The 20,313-nt window shown below is 42.2% G+C and overlaps 1 protein-coding gene across 1 annotated transcript in view; it reads left to right on the top strand.

The window, feature by feature from the left end:
* The first annotated feature begins 6,114 nt into the window (after positions 1-6,114).
* Positions 6,115-20,313, top strand: part of LOC128686374 (SIN3-HDAC complex-associated factor) — a 129,440-nt gene continuing 115,241 nt past the window's right edge. The window contains exon 1 of the mRNA XM_070080289.1: positions 6,115-6,166. The gene's annotated coding sequence lies outside the window, so the exon portion shown is untranslated. The remainder of the gene's footprint in view (positions 6,167-20,313) is intronic.

Here is a 20,313-nt window from a genome sequence, read left to right as displayed (position 1 = left end):
ATTCCAGTCAATTTGGCTAAAGTTAAAGTCCCCTACTATGACTATGTTACTGTGTCCAGAAGCCCTAACCATTTCGTCCCAAAGAAGTCTCCCTCTATCGTGGTCGGTATATTACACCTAGAATTAGTCTTTCTTGACCCTCCACGAACTCTACCCAAACAGACTCTGTTACTGCTCCATCTATTTTTATACCTGTTTTTATGCAACAATTAATATTTTCTCGAACATACAATGCAACTCCTCCCCCCTTCCCATTACATCTATCCACATTGAACAACTTAAATCCCTGAATATTACACTCAGCAGTCATATCCCGACTCTTTAAATCATACCACGTTTCAGTTAATGCAATGATATCAAAGTTCCCAGCACATGCTACCAAACGTAGTTCATTAATTTTATTTCTTGCACTTCGACTGTTAGCATAAAATACCATCATATGTTTTTTCTTCTGCACATTTTTCCTATTCATCTTTGTTTTTACACAATTTCTGAAATTATCATTACCCAGAGTTACTCCATGACAGTTACTATTAAGATTCTTAATATCAGAGCATAAGTCAATATATCCATACTCATTATTAATCATTTCTAAACCCATACCTCTAACTAATCCTAGTTTAAAGTCCTAACAACCCCCTCAACTGAGTTAGCAAGAAAACCCACACCTGCCCTGGATAAGTGAACCCCATCCCTGGCATACATGTCATTTCGGCCATAGAAGTTGTCCCAGTTGTCAATGAATGGTACTGCATTATCCTTACAGTGTTTATCCAGCCAACAATTAATACCAATTGCTCTGGACAACCATTCATTACCAACCCCTCTTCTTGGCAAAATGCCACATATAACAGGGTGCCCCCCCTTCTTCCTAATCATGTCTGTAGCTGTCCTGAACTTTCTAACTAAATCCTCACTTCTACGCTTGCCTACATCATTGCCTCTGGCATTGAGGCAGATAATAGGATTGATCCCATTACCGTTCATGATGTTGTCAAGCCGGCTAACAATGTCCTCCATCCCAGCCCCAGGAAAGCATACCCTTTGTCTCCTACTCCTGTCCTTCAAGCAGAATGCCCTATCCATGTATCTAACCTGGCTATCCCCAACAACAATATTCTTACCTTCCTTGTTGTCGTTCGTCGTGACGATCCCAGTAGTAGACTCACATTCGTCGGGTAGCACCGAGAATGCGTTGGAGGTTTCCACGGGAGTTTCCACAGCAGTCTCTTTCTTCTTCATCGTTTCTGGCTTTCCATTCGTCTTCTTGATCGTCAACTTCGTCGTCCCCTGCTGTCCAGCCACTGACCACGATCCCTTCTTGACCTGAGGACTCGAAACAGGAGGACTACTACGAATCCTCTTGTTTTCGTCGGTCAATCGCCGTATCTCCATCTTCGCTGCCCTCAATTCTTCCTTAAGTTGCTGGTAAAGTTGCTCGATGGAGGGCATCTTGGTTCAGTCCACGGGAGCAAACAAGACACTTCTTCACAGAGTTAAGTACAGGTCACCACTGAGTTAAGTACAGGTCACCACTGTTAAGTACAGGTCACCACTGAGTTAAGTACAGGTCACCACTGAGTTAAGTACAGGTCACCACTGAGTTAAGTACAGGTCACCACTGAGTTAAGTACAGGTCACCACCACTAATTGTTACACAGTTCTTATTCATCGAGGTGTCGATATTGTATACCATTGAAACATAAACACATATGCAGTTTAATGTGATCCTTTATTGACAACGTTTCGCCCACACAGTGGGCTTTTTCAAGTCACAAACAGATCTACATCAAAATGGTATACAATACCGACAGGTTGTTAGGTAAGACACATATGCAACAGTTAGGCAACTTTATTCCGAGACGTTTCGCCTACACAGTAGGCTTCTTCAGTCGAATACGAAGTAGGCAGGAACAGTAGAGATGTGAAGACGATGTAATCAGTCCATCTGCAGTGTTCTATGTTCTTATGTGGGATAGCGATGAAGTGGTTCAGCTATGTTATAGAAGCCATTGTTCTGGTTGAAATTGTTGGTTATAGAGATAAGCGATGATTCCAGGATTCTTCGGTGTTGAGTGTTGTTAGGTAAGACACATATGCAACAGTTAGGTATGAAAGTTAAGACACATGTGCAACATCTGGATATCTTTATTGTAGTAGACGTTTCGCCATCCAGTGGCTTTATCAATACAGATTCTAGGACACAATAGGAAGACAGTAGAACTATATACAAAAGATGAGGTAATCAGTCCCTCGGCCTTGGAGTTAGTGTTCACAGCATCGTGGTGGAGGAGAATCTGGAGCAAAGACAAGAAGACTGGCGGTTTATATAGGCGTCAGTGGATAGGGACGGGCAGCAGACGAGGGCAAAGTCACTGGTAGGCGGGATTCCCCAGTGGAAGTAGGTCCTTCCCAAAGAGATGGGTTAGTTGCAGCAGCCGTGAAGGTCTTGTAGATGTCCTCTGAACCAAGATTCCATGATGTTGCAGTGTCAGACAAGTTGTGCAAGAAAGGTATAAAATACCGACAATATGAAAGTTAAGACACATGTGCAACATCTGGATATCTTTATTGTAGTAGACGTTTCGCCATCCAGTGGCTTTATCAATACAGATTCTAGGACATAATAGGAAGACAGTAGAACTATATACAAAAGATGAGGTAATCAGTCCCTCGGCCTTGGAGTTAGTGTTCACAGCATCGTGGTGGAGGAGAATCTTGAGCAAAGACAAGAAGACTGGCGGTTTATATAGGCGTCAGTGGATAGGGACGGGCAGCAGACGAGGGCAAAGTCACTGGTAGGCGGGATTCCCCAGTGGAAGTAGGTCCTTCCCAAAGAGATGGGTTAGTTGCAGCAGCCGTGAAGGTCTTGTAGATGTCCTCTGAACCAAGATTCCATGATGTTGCAGTGTCTGACAAGTTGTGCAAGAAAGGTATAAAATACCGACAATATGAAAGTTAAGACACATGTGCAACATCTGGATATCTTTATTGTAGTAGACGTTTCGCCATCCAGTGGCTTTATCAATACAGATTCTAGGACATAATAGGAAGACAGTAGAACTATATACAAAAGATGAGGTAATCAGTCCCTCGGCCTTGGAGTTAGTGTTCACAGCATCGTGGTGGAGGAGAATCTGGAGCAAAGACAAGAAGACTGGCGGTTTATATAGGCGTCAGTGGATAGGGACGGGCAGCAGACGAGGGCAAAGTCACTGGTAGGCTGGATTCCCCAGTGGAAGTAGGTCCTTCCCAAAGAGATGGGTTAGTTGCAGCAGCCGTGAAGGTCTTGTAGATGTCCTCTGAACCAATCTACAAGACCTTCACGGCTGCTGCAACTAACCCATCTCTTTGGGAAGGACCTACTTCCACTGGGGAATCCCGCCTACCAGTGATTTTGCCCTCGTCTGCTGCCCGTCCCTATCCACTGACGCCTATATAAAAGCACCAGTCTTCTTGTCTTTGCTCCAGATTCTCCTCCACCACGATGCTGTGAACACTAACTCCAAGGCCGAGGGACTGATTACCTCATCTTTTGTATATAGTTCTACTGTCTTCCTATTATGTCCTAGAATCTGTATTGATAAAGCCACTGGATGGCGAAACGTCTACTACAATAAAGATATCCAGATGTTGCACATGTGTCTTAACTTTCATATTGTCGGTATTTTATACCTTTCTTGCACAACTTGTCAGACGCTGCAACATCATGGAATCTTGGTTCAGAGGACATCTACAAGACCTTCACGGCTGCTGCAACTAACCCATCTCTTTGGGAAGGACCTACTTCCACTGGGGAATCCCGCCTACCAGTGACTTTGCCCTCGTCTGCTGCCCGTCCCTATCCACTGACGCCTATATAAACCGCCATTCTTCTTGTCTTTGCTCCAGATTCTCCTCCACCACGATGCTGTGAACACTAACTCCAAGGCCGAGGGCCTGATTACCTCATCTTTTGTATATAGTTCTACTGTCTTCCTATTATGTCCTAGAATCTGTATTGATAAAGCCACTGGATGGCGAAACGTCTACTACAATAAAGATATCCAGATGTTGCACATGTGTCTTAACTTTCATATTGTCGGTATTTTATACCTTTCTTGCACAACAGTTAGGTATCTTTATTTCGAAACGTTTCGCCTACACAGTAGGCTTCTTCAGTCGAGTACAGAAAAGTCTGGAGAAGAGGGACTGACCACCTCAAAACTTTAAGGGTGATGGACTGATTACATCGTCTTCAAGTATCTTCTGCTATCAACTTTTCTGTACTCGACTGAAGAAGCCTACTGTGTAGGCGAAACGTTTCGAAATAAAGATACCTAACTGTTGCATATGTGTCTTACCTAACAACCGACATGTTGATAAATTAGACACATGTGCAACTCAACATGTCGGTTCTCTGAACCATTCATCTACAAATATGTCAGACACTGCAACTTCTTGGGATCTTAATACTTAGGAATTCTTCGCTTGCCTAATTCTTGGGCACGACCTACTTCCACATTGAACAAATGTGACACGACCTATGACTGCTGCACCTCTCCTGCCATACGGTTTATAAGCTGCTTCTCCGCTGATATGCCGTATTCTATTCAAGATTGATGGACTGAACACATCGACTCAAGGTTGAGGGACTGATTACCTCATTCTCCTCCTGTTCAAGTTTCTCCTACGTATGGACTGACGAAGCCACTGTGTGGCGAAACGTTTCCTCAATATAGATACCCAAGAGTTGCACATGTGTCTAATTTATCAAGATTTGAGTAGACTGATGCAGTGGTCGGAGAGGTGGCAGATGCAGTTTAATATAGACAAATGCAAAGTTCTAAATGTTGGACAGGACAATAACCATGCCACATATAAACTAAATAATGTAGATCTTAATATTACGGATTGCGAAAAAGATTTAGGAGTTCTGGTTAGCAGTAATCTGAAACCAAGACAACAGTGCATAAGTGTTCGCAATAAAGCTAATAGAATCCTTGGCTTCATATCAAGAAGCATAAATAATAGGAGTCCTCAGGTTGTTCTTCAACTCTATACATCCTTGGTTAGGCCTCATTTAGATTATGCTGCACAGTTTTGGTCACCGTATTACAGAATGGATATAAATGCTCTGGAAAATGTACAAAGGAGGATGACAAAGTTGATCCCATGTATCAGAAACCTTCCCTATGAGGATAGACTAAGGGCCCTGAATCTGCACTCTCTAGAAAGACGTAGAATTAGGGGGGATATGATTGAGGTGTATAAATGGAAGACAGGAATAAATAAAGGGGATGTAAATAGTGTGCTGAAAATATCTAGCCTAGACAGGACTCGCAGCAATGGTTTTAAGTTGGAAAAATTCAGATTCAGGAAGGATATAGGAAAGTACTGGTTTGGTAATAGAGTTGTGGATGAGTGGAACAAACTCCCAAGTACAGTCATAGAGGCCAGAACGTTGTGTAGCTTTAAAAATAGGTTGGATAAATACATGAGTGGGTGTGGGTGGGTGTGAGTTGGACCTGATTAGCTTGTGCTACCAGGACGGTTGCCGTGTTCCTCCCTTAAGTCAAGGTGACCTGACCTGACTAGGTTGGGTGCATTGGCTTAAGCCGGTAGGAGACTTGGTCCTGCCTCGCATGGCCAGTAGGCCTGTTGCAGTGTTCCTTCGTTCTTATGTTCTTATGTTCTTAAATGTAACTAATGTGACATTAGTTGCATTTGTGTTCTTTTACTTAACATATTGTCGGTAATTCTACCAATATTAATACAAGTTTGAAGTTGATCAGAAAAGACACTCTCCAATGATATCCCTTCGGGGATACATAATTATAATAAAAATTATTATTATTATTATTATTATTATTTTTATATTATTATTAACAGGAAAACACTAAAACCTCATGTATCATACAGCGGCAGGGCGTCCACCTAGATTCGTAAACTTCGGCTCTCCTCCGACCTTCCACCTCAGTTTTTGAACTATCTTTGCTGTCATCTAATTATCTCGTCGTAGAAACCAGGCTACGCACGTAGTGTAGCCTGGTTTTAACTATCTTCTACTTAGTTCTTAAGTCTTAACTTGGTCCCATATTTTTTTTACAACGTTGTTTATTTTACTTCAGGATTTGTGGTGTATTGGAAGCCAGAGACCAGAAGAGAAGCGAGACACTGTTGTCAGGTAGGTGGTCTGTGTATGTGTGTGTATTTCAATTACAGTGCAACCGTTGATAAAGTTCCACACAAGAAACTGATGACAAAGTAGCAGTACGTAATATAGTAGAAGTTATCTCGTGGATTGACGCTTAATTGACCAATGGGCAACAGAGTTTGCATAAATGGGTCGAAATCAGGTGTACCATGGGGAGGAATGGGTCAGTATTAGGATTCCTTGTCGTGCACAGTTTACATAAACCACATAGATGAGGGAATCAGCAGCGACATAAATAAGTTTATTAGGTAAGACACATATGCAACAGTTAGGTATCTTTAGTTCGAAACGTTTCGCCTACACAGTAGGCTTTTTCAGTCGAGTACAGAAAAGTTGATAAAAGCAGAAGATACTTGAAGACGATGTAATCAGTCCATCACCCTTGAAGTTTTGAGGTGGTCAGTCCTTCAGTCTGGAGAAGAGTATTGTTCCATAGTCTGAAACGTTACAGACTATGGAACAATACTCTTCTCCAGACTGAGGGACTGACCACCTCAAAACTTCAAGGGTGATGGACTGATTACATCGTCTTCAAGTATCTTCTGCTTTTATCAACTTTTCTGTACTCGACTGAAGAAGCCTACTGTGTAGGCGAACGTTTCGAAATAAAGATACCTAACTGTTGCATATGTGTCTTACCTAACAACCTGTCGGTATTTTATACCATTTGAATGTTCATAAATAAGTTTGAAGATTGAGACACTTATGCAGCATATGGAAATCTTTATTCAGGAAACGTTTCGCCACACAGTGGCTTCATCAGTCCAATACAAAGAGGAAGGCGTAAGGAGAGGAGGAGAATGAGGTAATCAGTCCCTCAACCTGGAGTCGATGTGTTCAGTCCATCAATCAATCAGTCCATCAATCTACAAGATTGATGGACTGAACACATCGACTCCAGGTTGAGGGACTGATTACCTCATTCTCCTCCTCTCCTTACGCCTTCCTCTTTGTATTGGACTGATGAAGCCACTGTGTGGCGAAACGTTTCCTGAATAAAGATTTCCATATGCTGCATAAGTGTCTCAATCTTCAACTTGTCGGTTTTTCAAACCATTCATCACATAAATAAGTTTGTTGATGACACTACAGCAAGACGTTAAATGGAAATAAATGGTATAAAATACCGACACAATGGAAATATAAACACAAATGCAGTATAATGTGATCCTTTATTGACAACGTTTCACCCACACAGTGGGCTTTTTCAAGTCATACATCCTTGGTTAGGCCTCATTTAGATTATGCTGCACAGTTTTGGTCACCTTATTACAGAATGGATATAAATTCTCTGGAAAATGTACAAAGGAGGATGACAAAGTTGATCCCATGTATCAGAAACCTTCCCTATGAGGATAGACTAAGGGCCCTGAATCTGCACTCTCTAGAAAGACGTAGAATTAGGGGGGATATGATTGAGGTGTATAAATGGAAGACAGGAATAAATAAAGGGGATGTAAATAGTGTGCTGAAAATATCTAGCCTAGACAGGACTCGCAGCAATGGTTTTAAGTTGGAAAAATTCAGATTCAGGAAGGATATAGGATGAGTGGAACAAACTCCCAAGTACCGTTATAGAGGCCAGAACGTTGTCAGTTTAAAAATAGGATCACATTATACTGCATTTGTGTTTATATTTCCAAGACGTTAAATAAGTTCTGATGGTATAGATAGGTTAATGTTGTGGTTGGAGAAGTGACAAATGTACTTTAATACTTATAAATGGGTGGTACTGGGACGACAGGAAAATATTACTTATACAGAATATTTCGACTACAAAATATATTTTAAATATTCCTATATCTTTTAATTTAAGTAGGTTGGACTTGGTTAAATTAAGTATGATTAGTTATAGTGTGTTAGGCTAGGTTAGATTAAGAGAGAGTATGTTAGATAGCGTTATAATAAGTAAGGTTAGAATAGTTTAGATTAAGCTAGTTTATTTTATGCTTAGGTTAACATGTGACCTTTCCTTCCCAGACTGAGTGTTGGGAGGATATGGGCAAGCAGCCGCCGGGCGGGGCTGGGTAGGGTGAGGCGAGGGTGGGCAGACAGGCTGTAGACAGCGGATGTGAGGCAGCAACAGATGGAAGGTGTGGGCGGTGGGGATGGTCCACACCCACTACTCTCACCTACCTCATTACTCGTTCACTTGACCATTTTTTTACGCCATTCATCTCTACACCCTGAAGTACCTCGCCCGTGGTACTGTCCTATATCATCTTGGTATGTGTATTACTGCACCCACAACACAGTGTTGCAGCTCACCTGATCAGTCAGGCAACGCAACACCAGTAACTGAGCACAGTGCTGCAGTCCACCTGGTCACTCAGGCAACGTAACACCAGCAAGTGAGCACAGTGCTGCAGTCCACCTGGTCACTCAGGCAACACAACACCAGCAAGTGAGCACAGTGCTGCAGTCCACCTGGTCACTCAGGCAACACAACACCAGCAAGTGAGCACAGTGCTGCAGTCTACCTGGTCACTCAGGCAACACAACACCAACAAGTGAGCACAGTGCTGCAGTCTACCTGGTCACTCAGGCAACACAACACCAGCAAGTGAGCACAGTGCTGCAGTCCACCTGGTCACTCAGGCAACACAACACCATCAAGTGAGCACAGTGCTGCAGTCCACCTGGTCACTCAGGCAACGCAACACCAGCAAGTGAGCACAGTGCTGCAGTCCACCTGGTCACTCAGGCAACACAACACCATCAAGTGAGCACAGTGCTGCAGTCCACCTGGTCACTCAGGCAACACAACACCAGCAAGTGAGCACAGTGCTGCAGTCCACCTGGTCACTCAGGCAACACAACACCAGCAAGTTAGCACAGTGCTGCAGTCCACCTGGTCACTCAGGCAACGTAACACCAGCAAGTGAGCACAGTGCTGCAGTCCACCTGGTCACTCAGGCAACACAACACCAGCAAGTGAGCACAGTGCTGCAGTCTACCTGGTTACTCAGGCAATACGCGTCACAGGTGGTGGGAAAGATGGCATTTCCTGGATGGCTGGACATTGTTCGGTGTAGCCTCCGATAGCAGCCTTATCGGTTACAGTGCGTCTTTTTATGCACAGTTTTGGTCACCGAACTATAGACCAATAAGCCTAACCTCCATAGTGGGAAAATTTATGGAATCAATAATTGCCGAGGCAGTTCGTAGCCACCTTGAAAAGCATAAATTAATCAACGAATCTCAGCATGGTTTTACAAAGGGGCGTTCCTGCCTTACGAATTTGTTAACTTTTTTCACTAAGGTATTTGAGGAGGTAGATCATGGTAATGAATATGATACTGTGTACATGGACTTCAGTAAGGCTTTTGACAGGGTCCCACATCAGAGACTATTGAGGAAAATTAAGGCACATGGAATAGGAGGAGAAATTTTTTCCTGGATAGAGGCGTGGTTGACAAATAGGCAGCAGAGAGTTTGCATAAATGGGGAGAAATCAGAGTGGGGAAGCGTCACGAGCGGTGTTCCACAGGGGTCAGTGTTGGGCCCTCTGCTGTTCACAATATACATAAACAACATAGATGAGGGCATAAAGAGCGACATCAGCAAGTTTGAACATTAAAATGGTATAAAATACCGACAAGTTGTTAGGTAAGACACATATGCAACAGTTAGGTATCTTTATTTCGAAACGTTTCGCCCACACAGCAGGCTTCTTCAGTCGAGTACAGAAAAGTTGATAGAAGCAGAAGAGACTTGAAGACGATGTGTCTTACCTAACATCAGCAAGTTTGCCGATGACACCAAAATAGGCCGTCGAATTCATTCTGACGAGGACATTAGAGCACACCAAAATAGGCCGTCGAATTCATTCTGACGAGGACATTAGAGCACTCCAGGAAGATTTGAGTAGACTGATGCAGTGGTCGGAGAGGTGGCAGATGCAGTTTAATATATACAAATGCAAAGTTCTAAATGTTGGACAGGACAATAACCATGCCACATATAAACTAAATAATGTAGATCTTAATATTACGGATTGCGAAAAAGATTTAGGAGTTCTGGTTAGCAGTAATCTGAAACCAAGACAACAGTGCATAAGTGTTCGCTATAAAGCTAATAGAATCATTGACTTTATATCAAGAAGCATAAATAATAGGAGTCCTCAGGTTGTTCTTCAACTCTATACATCCTTGGTTAGGCCTCATTTAGATTATGCTGCACAGTTTTGGTCACCGTATTACAGAATGGATATAAATGCTCTGGAAAATGTACAAAGGAGGATGACAAAGTTGATCCCATGTATCAGAAACCTTCCCTATGAGGATAGACTAAGGGCCCTGAATCTTCACTCTCTAGAAAGACGTAGAATTAGGGGGGATATGATTGAGGTGTATAAATGGAAGACAGGAATAAATAAAGGGGATGTAAATAGTGTGCTGAAAATATCTAGCCTAGACAGGACTCGCAGCAATGGTTTTAAGTTAGAAAAATTCAGATTCAGGAAGGATATAGGAAAGTACTGGTTTGGTAATAGAGTTTTGGATGAGTGGAACAAACTCCCAAGTACAGTTATAGAGGCCAGAACGTTGTGTAGCTTTAAAAATAGGTTGGATAAATACATGAGTGGGTGTGGGTGGGTGTGAGTTGGACCTGATTAGCTTGTGCTACCAGGACGGTTGCCGTGTTCCTCCCGTAAGTCAAGGTGACCTGACCTGACTAGGTTGGGTGCATTGTCTTAAGCCGGTAGGAGACTTGGACCTGCCTCGCATGGGCCAGTAGGCCTGTTGCAGTGTTCCTTCGTTCTTATGTTCTTATTACAGAATGGATATAAATGCTCTGGAAAACATACAAAGGAGGATGACAAAGTTGATCCCATGTATCAGAAATCTTCCCTATGAGGATAGACTGAGGGCCCTGAATCTGCACTCTCTAGAAAGGCGTAGAATTAGGGGGGATATGATTGAGGTGTATAAATGGAAGACAGGAATAAATAAAGGGGATGTAAATAGCTTGCTGAAAATATCTAGCCTAGATAGGACTCGTAGCAATGATTTTAAGTTGGAAAAATTCAGATTCAGGAAGGATATAGGAAAGCACTGGTTTGGTAATAGAGCTGTGGATGCGTGGAACAAACTCCCGAGTACAGTTATAGAGGCTAAAACGTTGTGTAGTTTTAAAAATAGGTTAGATAAATACATGAGTGGGTGTGGGTGGGTGTGAGTTGGACCTGATTAGCTTGTGCTACTAGGTCAGTTGCCGTGTTCCTTCCTTAAGTGAGTGTGACCTGACCTGACTAGGTTGTAATAAAGTTGGTAGAATTACCGACAATATGTAAAGTAAAAGGACACAAGTGCAACTAATGTGACATTTATTGTGGCAACGTTTCGCTCTCCAGGAGCTTTATCAAGCCATTACAAACAATACATGGACACAGAGGGTATATAAAGGCTCTGAGTGAGGTGCAATACTAGTGAGGTAACATTTCGATGTTCACTTGTGGAGGTAGTAGTAGTAGTAGTAACAAAAATAATACAATAAGGAAGAGCAATTAATTCGTACATGAGTAAAAGGATATAAAAGCTATTACTTGTGTAACATAAAAATAGGTTGGACAAATATAGACTGGAAAGAGGCAGGTTTTTTTTTTTTTCAGTGTTCACTCTCTGTAATGTGCTTTGTGTAGTATAACAGGAGAGACTATGTGATGGCAGGGTTTACTGTTTTCAGGAGGATTCTTGCTAAGACTTCGGAGATGGTGAAGCTGCCGTTGTTTTGTTTAATTGTATTCGAAACAGCGATCAGTGCTGATTCAAGGCACTTGCGTCTGCGGAAATTAGTTTCTTTGATCACTAATTGGGCGTCTCTGAATTTCATGAGATGATTGGTGGAATTTCGGTGTTGTACACAGGCGTTGTTTGAGTTGTCGTTCCTACATGCATAAATGTGTTCATTGAGGCGGGTGTCGAGGTTTCTTGCTGTTTCACCTACGTAGATCTTGTCACAGCCTCCACAGGGTATAGTGTAAACTCCTGCATTGACTGGTTCATGGTGCTTGGGTTTTGTCCTGGTTAGATCCTTTATTGAAGTGGTAGAAGCGATGGCGACTCTGGTGTTAGCTTGTGAAAGTACTTTTGAGACGTTTAGTGCAACCTGGCTGTTGGGAAGAATTATAACTTCGTTGGGAGCGGTGTTGATGCGTGGAGAATTGATGATCTGAAGAGCTCTTTTCTTGCAGTCTTTGATGAAAAAAGAAGGAAATTGTAACTCAGTGAATGTTTGGTGAATGTAAGTGGGCGTATGTTATTTCTGGTATCTGTTCTACCATCTCCCACACACTTGCTATTCTACCAATAAGTGTGTGGGAGATGGTAGCACCCGGTGTTCCTCAGAGCTCAGTTCTTTTACCTACGAACATAGATCAATGGGTAAGCGTGTGCCATGGGTAAAGGTAGATCAATGGGTAAGCGTGTGCCGTGGGTAAAGGTAGATCAGTGGGTAAGCGTGTGCCGTGGGTAAAGGTAGATCAATGGGTAAGCATGTGCCGTGGGTGAAGGTAAAACAGTGGGTAAGCGTGTGCCATGGGTGAAAGTAGAAAGTTTCGCCCACTGTGTGGGCGAAACGTTGTCAATAAAGTATCACATTAAGCTGCATATGTGTTTATATTTCCATTGTGTCGGTACTTTATACCATTTATTTCCATCGTGAAAGTAGAACAGTGGGTAAGTGTGTGCCGTGGGTGAAGGTAAAACAGTGGGTAAGCGTGTGCCATGGGTGAAGGTAAAACAGTGGGTAAGCGTGTGCCGTGGGTGAAGGTAGAACAGTGCATAAGTGTGTGCCGTGGGTGAAGGTAGAACAGTGGGTAAGTGTGTGCCGTGGGTGAAGGTAAAACAGTGGGTAAGCGTGTGCCATGGGTGAAGGTAGAACAGTGGGTAAGTGTGTGCCGTGGGTGAAGGTAGAACAGTGGGTAAGCGTGTGCCGTGGGTGAAGGTAAAACAGTGGATAAGCGTGTGCCGTGGGTGAAGGTAGAACAGTGGGTAAGCGTGTGCCGTGGGTGAAGGTAAAACAGTGGGTAAGTGTGTGCCGTGGGCGAAGGTAGAACAGTGGGTAAGCGTGTGCCGTGGGTGAAGGTAGAACAGTGGGTAAGCATGTGCCTTGGGTGAAGGTAGAACAGTGGGTAAGCGTGTGCCGTGGGTGAAGGTAAAACAGTGGGTAAGTGTGTGCCATGGGTGAAGGTAAAACAGTGGGTAAGCATGTGCCGTGGGTGAAGGTAAAACAGTGGGTAAGTGTGTGCCATGGGTGAAGGTAAAACAGTGGGTAAGCGCGTGCCGTGGGTGAAGGTAAAACAGCATGGAACGAAGTTGACGATCAAGAAGAATGGAAAGACAGAAACGATGAAGAAGAAAGAGACTGCTGTGGAAAAATCTAATGCATTCTCCATGCTACCCGACGAATGTGAGTCGACTACTGGGAACGTCACGACGAACGACACCAAGGAAGGTAAGAATATTGTTGTTGGGGATAGCCAGGTTAGATACATGGATAGGGCTTTCTGTTTGAAGGACAGGAGTAGGAGACAGAGGGTTTACTTTCCTGGGGCTGGGATGGAGGACATTGTTAGCCGGCTTGACAACATCATGAATGGTAATGGGATCAATCCTATTATTTGCCTCAGTGCTGGAGGCAATGATGTAGGCAAGCATAGAAGTGAGGATTTAGTTAGAAAGTTCAGGATAGCTATAGACATAATTAGGAAGAAGGGGGGATGCCCTGTTATATGTGGCATTTTGCCAAGAAGTGTTGGTAATGAATGGTTGTCCAGAGCAATTGGTGTTAATTGTTGGCTGGATAAACACTGTAAGGATAACGCAGTACCATTCATTGACAACTGGGACAACTTCTATGGTTGAAATGACATGTATGCCAGGGATGGGGTTCACTTATCCAGGGCAGGTGTGGGTTTTCTTGCTAGCTCAGTTGAAGGGGTTGTTAGGACTTTAAACTAGGATTAGTTAGAGGTATTGGTTTAGAAATGATAAATAATGAATATGGATATATTGACTTATGCTCTGATATTAAGAATCTTAATAGTAACTGTCATGGAGTAACTCTGGGTAATGATAATTTCAGAAATTGTGTAAAAACAAAGATGAATAGGAAAAATGTGCAGAAGAAAAAACATATGGTGGTATTTTAAGCTAACAGTCGAAGTGCAAGAAATAAAATTAATGAACTACGTTTGGTAGCATGTGCTGGGAACTTTGATATCATTGCATTAACTGAAATGTTGTTAGGTAAGACACATATGCAACAGTTAGGTATCTTTATTTTGAAACGTTTTGCCTACACAGTAGGCTTCTTCAGTCGAGTACAGAAGAGTTGATAGAAGCAGAAGAGACTTGAAGACGATGTAATCAGTCCATCACCCTTGAAGTTTTGAGGTGGTCAGTCCATCAGTCTCGAGAAGAGTATTGTTCCATAGTCTGAAACAATATGGAGCAGAAGTGGCAGAATGGAGCCTTATATACCGCCAGGAGGTGAGATGTAGGCCACTGGTAGAGGTAAGAATGAAGTCGTTGGGAGGTCATGTCCCTCTTAAATCCAGCCATTCTCACTAGTAGAAGTTGCCCAAGTTGATTTCCGTTCTGTACCAAGATACCCTTGTGTTGAAGTGTCTGACAGAGTGAACATTAAAATGGTATAAAATGCCGACAGGTTGTTAAGTAAGACACATATGCAACAGTTAGGTATCTTTATTTCGAAATGTTTCGCCTACACAGTAGGCTTCTTCAGTCGAGTACAAAAGAGTTGATAGATGCAGAAGAGACTTGAAGACGATGTAATCAGTCCATCACCCTTGAAGTTTTGAGGTGGTCAGTTCCTCAGTCTGGAGAAGAATATTGTTCCATAGTCTGAAACAATATGGAGTAGAAGTAACGAACGAACAAACGAAAGTTCAGGTAAGATCCCAAATGGGATGAGCGGGGAAGACGGGGCAGACGAAGAATAGTGCTAGAGAGGAGTGTTCTTAGTCGTAGAAATAGAGCCAGGGCTTAACCCAGCAGCGAAGGCGATCGTGGGACAGATATTGAGAAGAGAAATTCAGGCTCTTCTGTTGGGACTCTGGTGGGGTGAGTGGGGAGGGACATGCGACGTTTAGCGCTAGAGAGGAGTGTAGAACTGAGCCATGTCTTAACCCAAAAGCTAAGGTGAACATGGGTCAAAGAATGGTACCTGTCATAGAAGGTACCTGTCAGCGAATCCAAGGCTATTTGTAAATAGGGTTAGGAGCAGGATCATGCAAGGAGTAGAAAAGGTTGTGTTGGTTTGTGGGTCTGCGAATGTCTTCGTCAAGGAGAGAGGTCCAGTAGTTGTCATGTCTCAAGTTTGTCTGTCACTGAGCATCTTCCAGTACAGATTCAGCACAGGGTTGTCTAATTGGGCATGGAGAGACTCGCTTGTGGCGAAGTCCTCTCATAGGACATCAAGCACCCAGTGCAGCACCTTGTTCTGGACACGCTGCAGTTTAAGTAAGTTTGTTTTTGCTGCAAGAGAGAGGGCTAGAGGAGAGTAAGTTATCGGAGGATGTATTAGGGATTTGTAGAGGTGTAGTTTGGTGCGTTGAGAGGCATGTTTCAACTTGTAGAGGCCCGCAAGGGCCTTACTAGCTATTGCATGCCTTGAGTGAATGTGTCCATGTAAACGAAGAAGGTAGTCAAGATTAACGCCAAAGAGTGACAGATTGTGTGATGGGGATGTAAGTGTGGGTGTCAGTTGTTCTGAGCTCGACAGGTAATGGAGGATCATGTTTCCTGTAGTTAAAATACGTAATGCTGGATTTAGATGCATTGGTTTTGATCCTCCATTTTTGTTCCCATGGATAGGACGTTCTACTTGAAGGACAAGAGTAGGAGACAGAGGGTTTGCTTTCCTGAGGCTGGAATGGAGGATATTGTTAGCTGTCTGGATAACATCATGACAGGTAATGGGAGCAATCCTATTATCTGTCTCAGTGCTGGAGGCAAGGATGTTGGCAGACAAAGGAGTGAGGACCTGATTAGCAGGTATAGGTCAGCAATAGAAATAATTAGGAGGAAGGGTGGGAACCCTGTCATATGTGGTATTTTGCCAAGGAGAGGAGTTGGAAATGAATGGTTGTCCAGGGCAATTGGTGTCAATTGCTGGCTGGACAAATACTGTAAGGAAAATGCAGTAACATTCATTGACAAGTGGGACCTCTTCTATGGCAGAAATGACATGTATGCCATGGATGGGGTTCACTTATCTAGGTCTGGGTTTGAGGCACTGGCAACTGCAGTGGAGGGAGCTGTTAGGACTTTAAACTAGGAATAGTTAGTGGTATGAGTTTTGGCAGGAAAACAGGAAAGTGCCAGTGTAGTAATATGAATTCTAGGGGAACTAATAATAAGCAGAACGAGGTAGATACTGAAAAGCCAGTGACACTAGGTTTAGTAGAAAAACAGAAATGAGCAGGAAGGATAAACGGAAAGGAGAGTCTTTCAGTGTATATTATGCTAATAGCCGTAGTGCTAGGAATCAGATGGACGAATTGAGATTAGTTGCTAGTGCAGGTAACATTGATGTATTTGCCATAACTGAGACGTGGTTTCATTCAGAAAGTCGGGACATGCCTGCAGAATGTCACATTCAGGGTTTAAAATTGTTCCAAGTAGATAGAAGTATCGGGAAGGGGGGTGGGGTGGCATTGTATGTCCGAGATCGCTTGAACTGTTGCATAAAAATGGGTATTAAGTCTGAAGTAACACATAAAGAGTCTGGATAGAATCTTCAGAGGGGCATGAAAAATTGATTTTAGGAGTGATATACCGTCCCCCAAGCTTAGATAGGGACCAAGGGAGACTACTATGGGAGGAAATTGTTAAGGCCACAAGGCACGATAACGTAGTAATTCTAGGAGACTTTAACTTTAGTCATATTGATTGGAATTTCTTGACTGGGAATTTAGAATCATACGACTTCTTAGAAGTAGTTCAGGGTTGTTTTTTGAAGCAGTTTGTGACAGAACCTACAAGGGGAAATAACCTGCTTGACTTAGTTCTGGCAAACAATGAATCCCTTGTTAATAATTTAGAAATTTCAGAGGAACTGGGTGCTAGCAACCACAAATCAATTACATTTAGCATTGAATGGAAGTATGATAGTAGGGATAACTCAGTAACAGTCCCAGATTTTCGCTTAGCAGATTACGATGGGCTTAGAGAACACTTATCATCTGTTGACTGGGGTAACAGAGAGAGCTATCAATATGACAGTTTTCTGAACACTATACATGCTGCTCAAAGAACGTTTATCCCGTATAAAGAAATTAGATCAAATAGAAATGACCCAAAATGGATGAATAATAGGCTGAAATATCTACTAGGGCATAAGAAAGGAATTTATAGGTGTATCAAAAGAGGTGAGGGTCATCTTATGAATCAGTATATTGACATTAAGAGGGACGTTAAAAAAGGGGATAAGAAAAGCTAAAAGGGACTATGAAATTAAAGTTGCTAGGGATTCTAAAACTAACCCAAAAAGTTTTTTTCCAGGTCTATAGAACGAAAGTTAGAGATAAGATAGGTCCCCTTAAAAATAACTCTGGGCGTCTTACTGACAAAGAGAATGAAATGTGCTCCATTTTAATTAGTTATTTTCATCTGTTTTTACACAGGAAGACACTAACAATATTCCAGTAATTAATTTTTATAGTGGGCCTGAAGAAGATAAATTATGTAACATAACAGTCACTAGTGAAATGGTTATGAAACAAATAGACCGACTGAAGCAAAATAAGTCGCCGGGTCCTGATGAGCTTTTTTCACGGGTTCTTAAGAACATAAGAACATAAGAAAGGAGGAACACTGCAGCAGGCCTGTTGGCCCATACTAGGCAGGTCCTTTACAATTCATCCCACTAACAAACATTTGACCTACCCAATTTTCAATGCTACCCAAGAAATAAGCTCTGATGTGCAAGTCCCACTCAAATCCAACCCATCCCACTCATGTATTTATCCAACCTAAATTTGAAACTACCCAAAGTCCTAGCCTCAATAACCCAACTAGGTAGACTGTTCCACTCATCTACTACCCTATTTCCAAACCAATACTTTCCTATGTCCTTTCTAAATCTAAACTTATCTAATTTAAATCCATTACTGCGGGTTCTCTCTTGGAGAGATATTCTCAAGACCTTGTTAATATCCCCTTTATTAATACCTATCTTCCACTTATACACTTCGATCAGGTCTCCCCTCATTCTTCGTCTAACAAGTGAATGTAACTTAAGAGTCTTCAATCTTTCTTCATAAGGAAGATTTCTAATGCTATGTATTAATTTAGTCATCCTACGCTGAATGTTTTCTAACGAATTTATGTCCATTCTGTAATATGGAGACCAGACTTGAACTGCATAATCTAGGTGAGGCCTTACTAATGATGTATAAAGCTGCAGTATGACCTCTGGACTTCTGTTGCTTACACTTCTTGATATAAATCCCAGTAATCTATTTGCCTTATTACGTACGCTTAGGCATTGCTGTCTTGGTTTAAGGTTGCTGCTCACCATAACCACCAAGTCCTTTTCGCAATCCGTGTGGCTAAGTTCTACATCATTTAACTTATAAGTGCTAGGGTTATGGACACTCCCGAGCTTCAGAACCTTGTATTTATCTACATTGAACTGCATCTGCCACTTTTCTGACCAAGAATACAGTTTGTTTAAATCCTCCTGAAGTTCCCTAACATCTACGTTTGAATCAATTATCCTACCTATCTTTGTGTCATCGGCGAATTTGCTCATAACACTAGTAACACCCTCATCAAGATCATTGATATATATTATAAACAACAACGGGCCCAAGACTGATCCCTGTGGAACGCCACTTGTTACAGATCCCCACTCGGATTTAACCCCATTTATGGACACTCTCTGCTTCCTGTCTGTGAGCCATGTCTCGATCCACGAGAGCACTTTTCCCCCAATGCCATGAGCTGCCACTTTCTTTAACAGTCTTTGGTGTGGAACTCTATCAAGAGCCTTACAAAAATCTAAGTAAATAATATCAAATTCTTTATCGTGGTCAACAGCCTCAAAAGCTTTACTGAAGAAAGTTAATAAATTAGTTAGACAAGACCGGTCTCTTGTGAATCCATGCTGAGTATCATTAATCAAGCTATGCTTATCCTGATGGCTTCTTATAATCTCAGCTATAATTGACTCTAGTAATTTGCCTACAATTGAAGTCAGGCTTATTGGGCGGTAATTAGATGGTAACGACTTGTCCCCTGTTTTAAAAATAGGAATTACATTAGCCATCTTCCACATATCAGACACTACACCTGTTTGAAGAGATAAATTAAAAATATTAGTTAATAGTTCACAGAGTTCCATTTTGCATTCCTTAAGAACCCTTGAAAAAACCTCATCAGGACCTGGTGACTTATTTTGCTTCAGTCGGTCTATCTGCTTCACAACCATTTCACCAATGACTGTGATGTTACATAATTTATCTTCTTCTGACCCACTATAAAAATTAATTACTGGAATATTATTATTGTCTTCCTGTGTAAAAGCCGAGAGAAAACAATTATTTAAAATCGAGCACATTTCATTCTCTTTGTCAGTAAGATGCCCATAGTTATTTTTAAGGGGACCTATCTTATCTCTAACTTTTGTCCTATATACCTGGAAAAAACTTTTTGGGTTAGTTTTAGTCTTTATCCTTCCTGCTCCTTTCTGTTATTTCAATAAACCTATTACTGTCCTTGTCAATTAGTGCCACTGGCTTTCCAATATCCACCTCATTTTGCCTATTACTAGTTCTCCTAGTACTCATATTACTACACTGCGACTTGACTGTTTTCCCGCCAAAACCCATACCACTAACTATTCCTAGTTTAAAGACCTAACAGCACCCTCCACTGCATTGGGCAGTGCCCCCACCCCAGACCTAGATAAATGAACCCCATCCCTGGCATACATGTCATTTCTGCCATAGAAGAGGTCCCACTTGTCAATGAATGTTACTGCATTTTCCTTACAGTATTTGTCCAGCCAGCAATTGACACCAATTGCCCTGGACAACCATTCATTTCCAACTCCTCTCCTTGGCAAAATGCCACATATGACAGGGT

The sequence above is a fragment of the Cherax quadricarinatus genome, unplaced genomic scaffold (assembly GCF_038502225.1).
Source record: "Cherax quadricarinatus isolate ZL_2023a unplaced genomic scaffold, ASM3850222v1 Contig283, whole genome shotgun sequence".
Classification (NCBI taxonomy): domain Eukaryota; kingdom Metazoa; phylum Arthropoda; class Malacostraca; order Decapoda; family Parastacidae; genus Cherax; species Cherax quadricarinatus.
The sequence above is the reverse complement of the archived record's forward strand: the minus strand, read 5'-3'. Positions and strand labels throughout refer to the sequence as shown.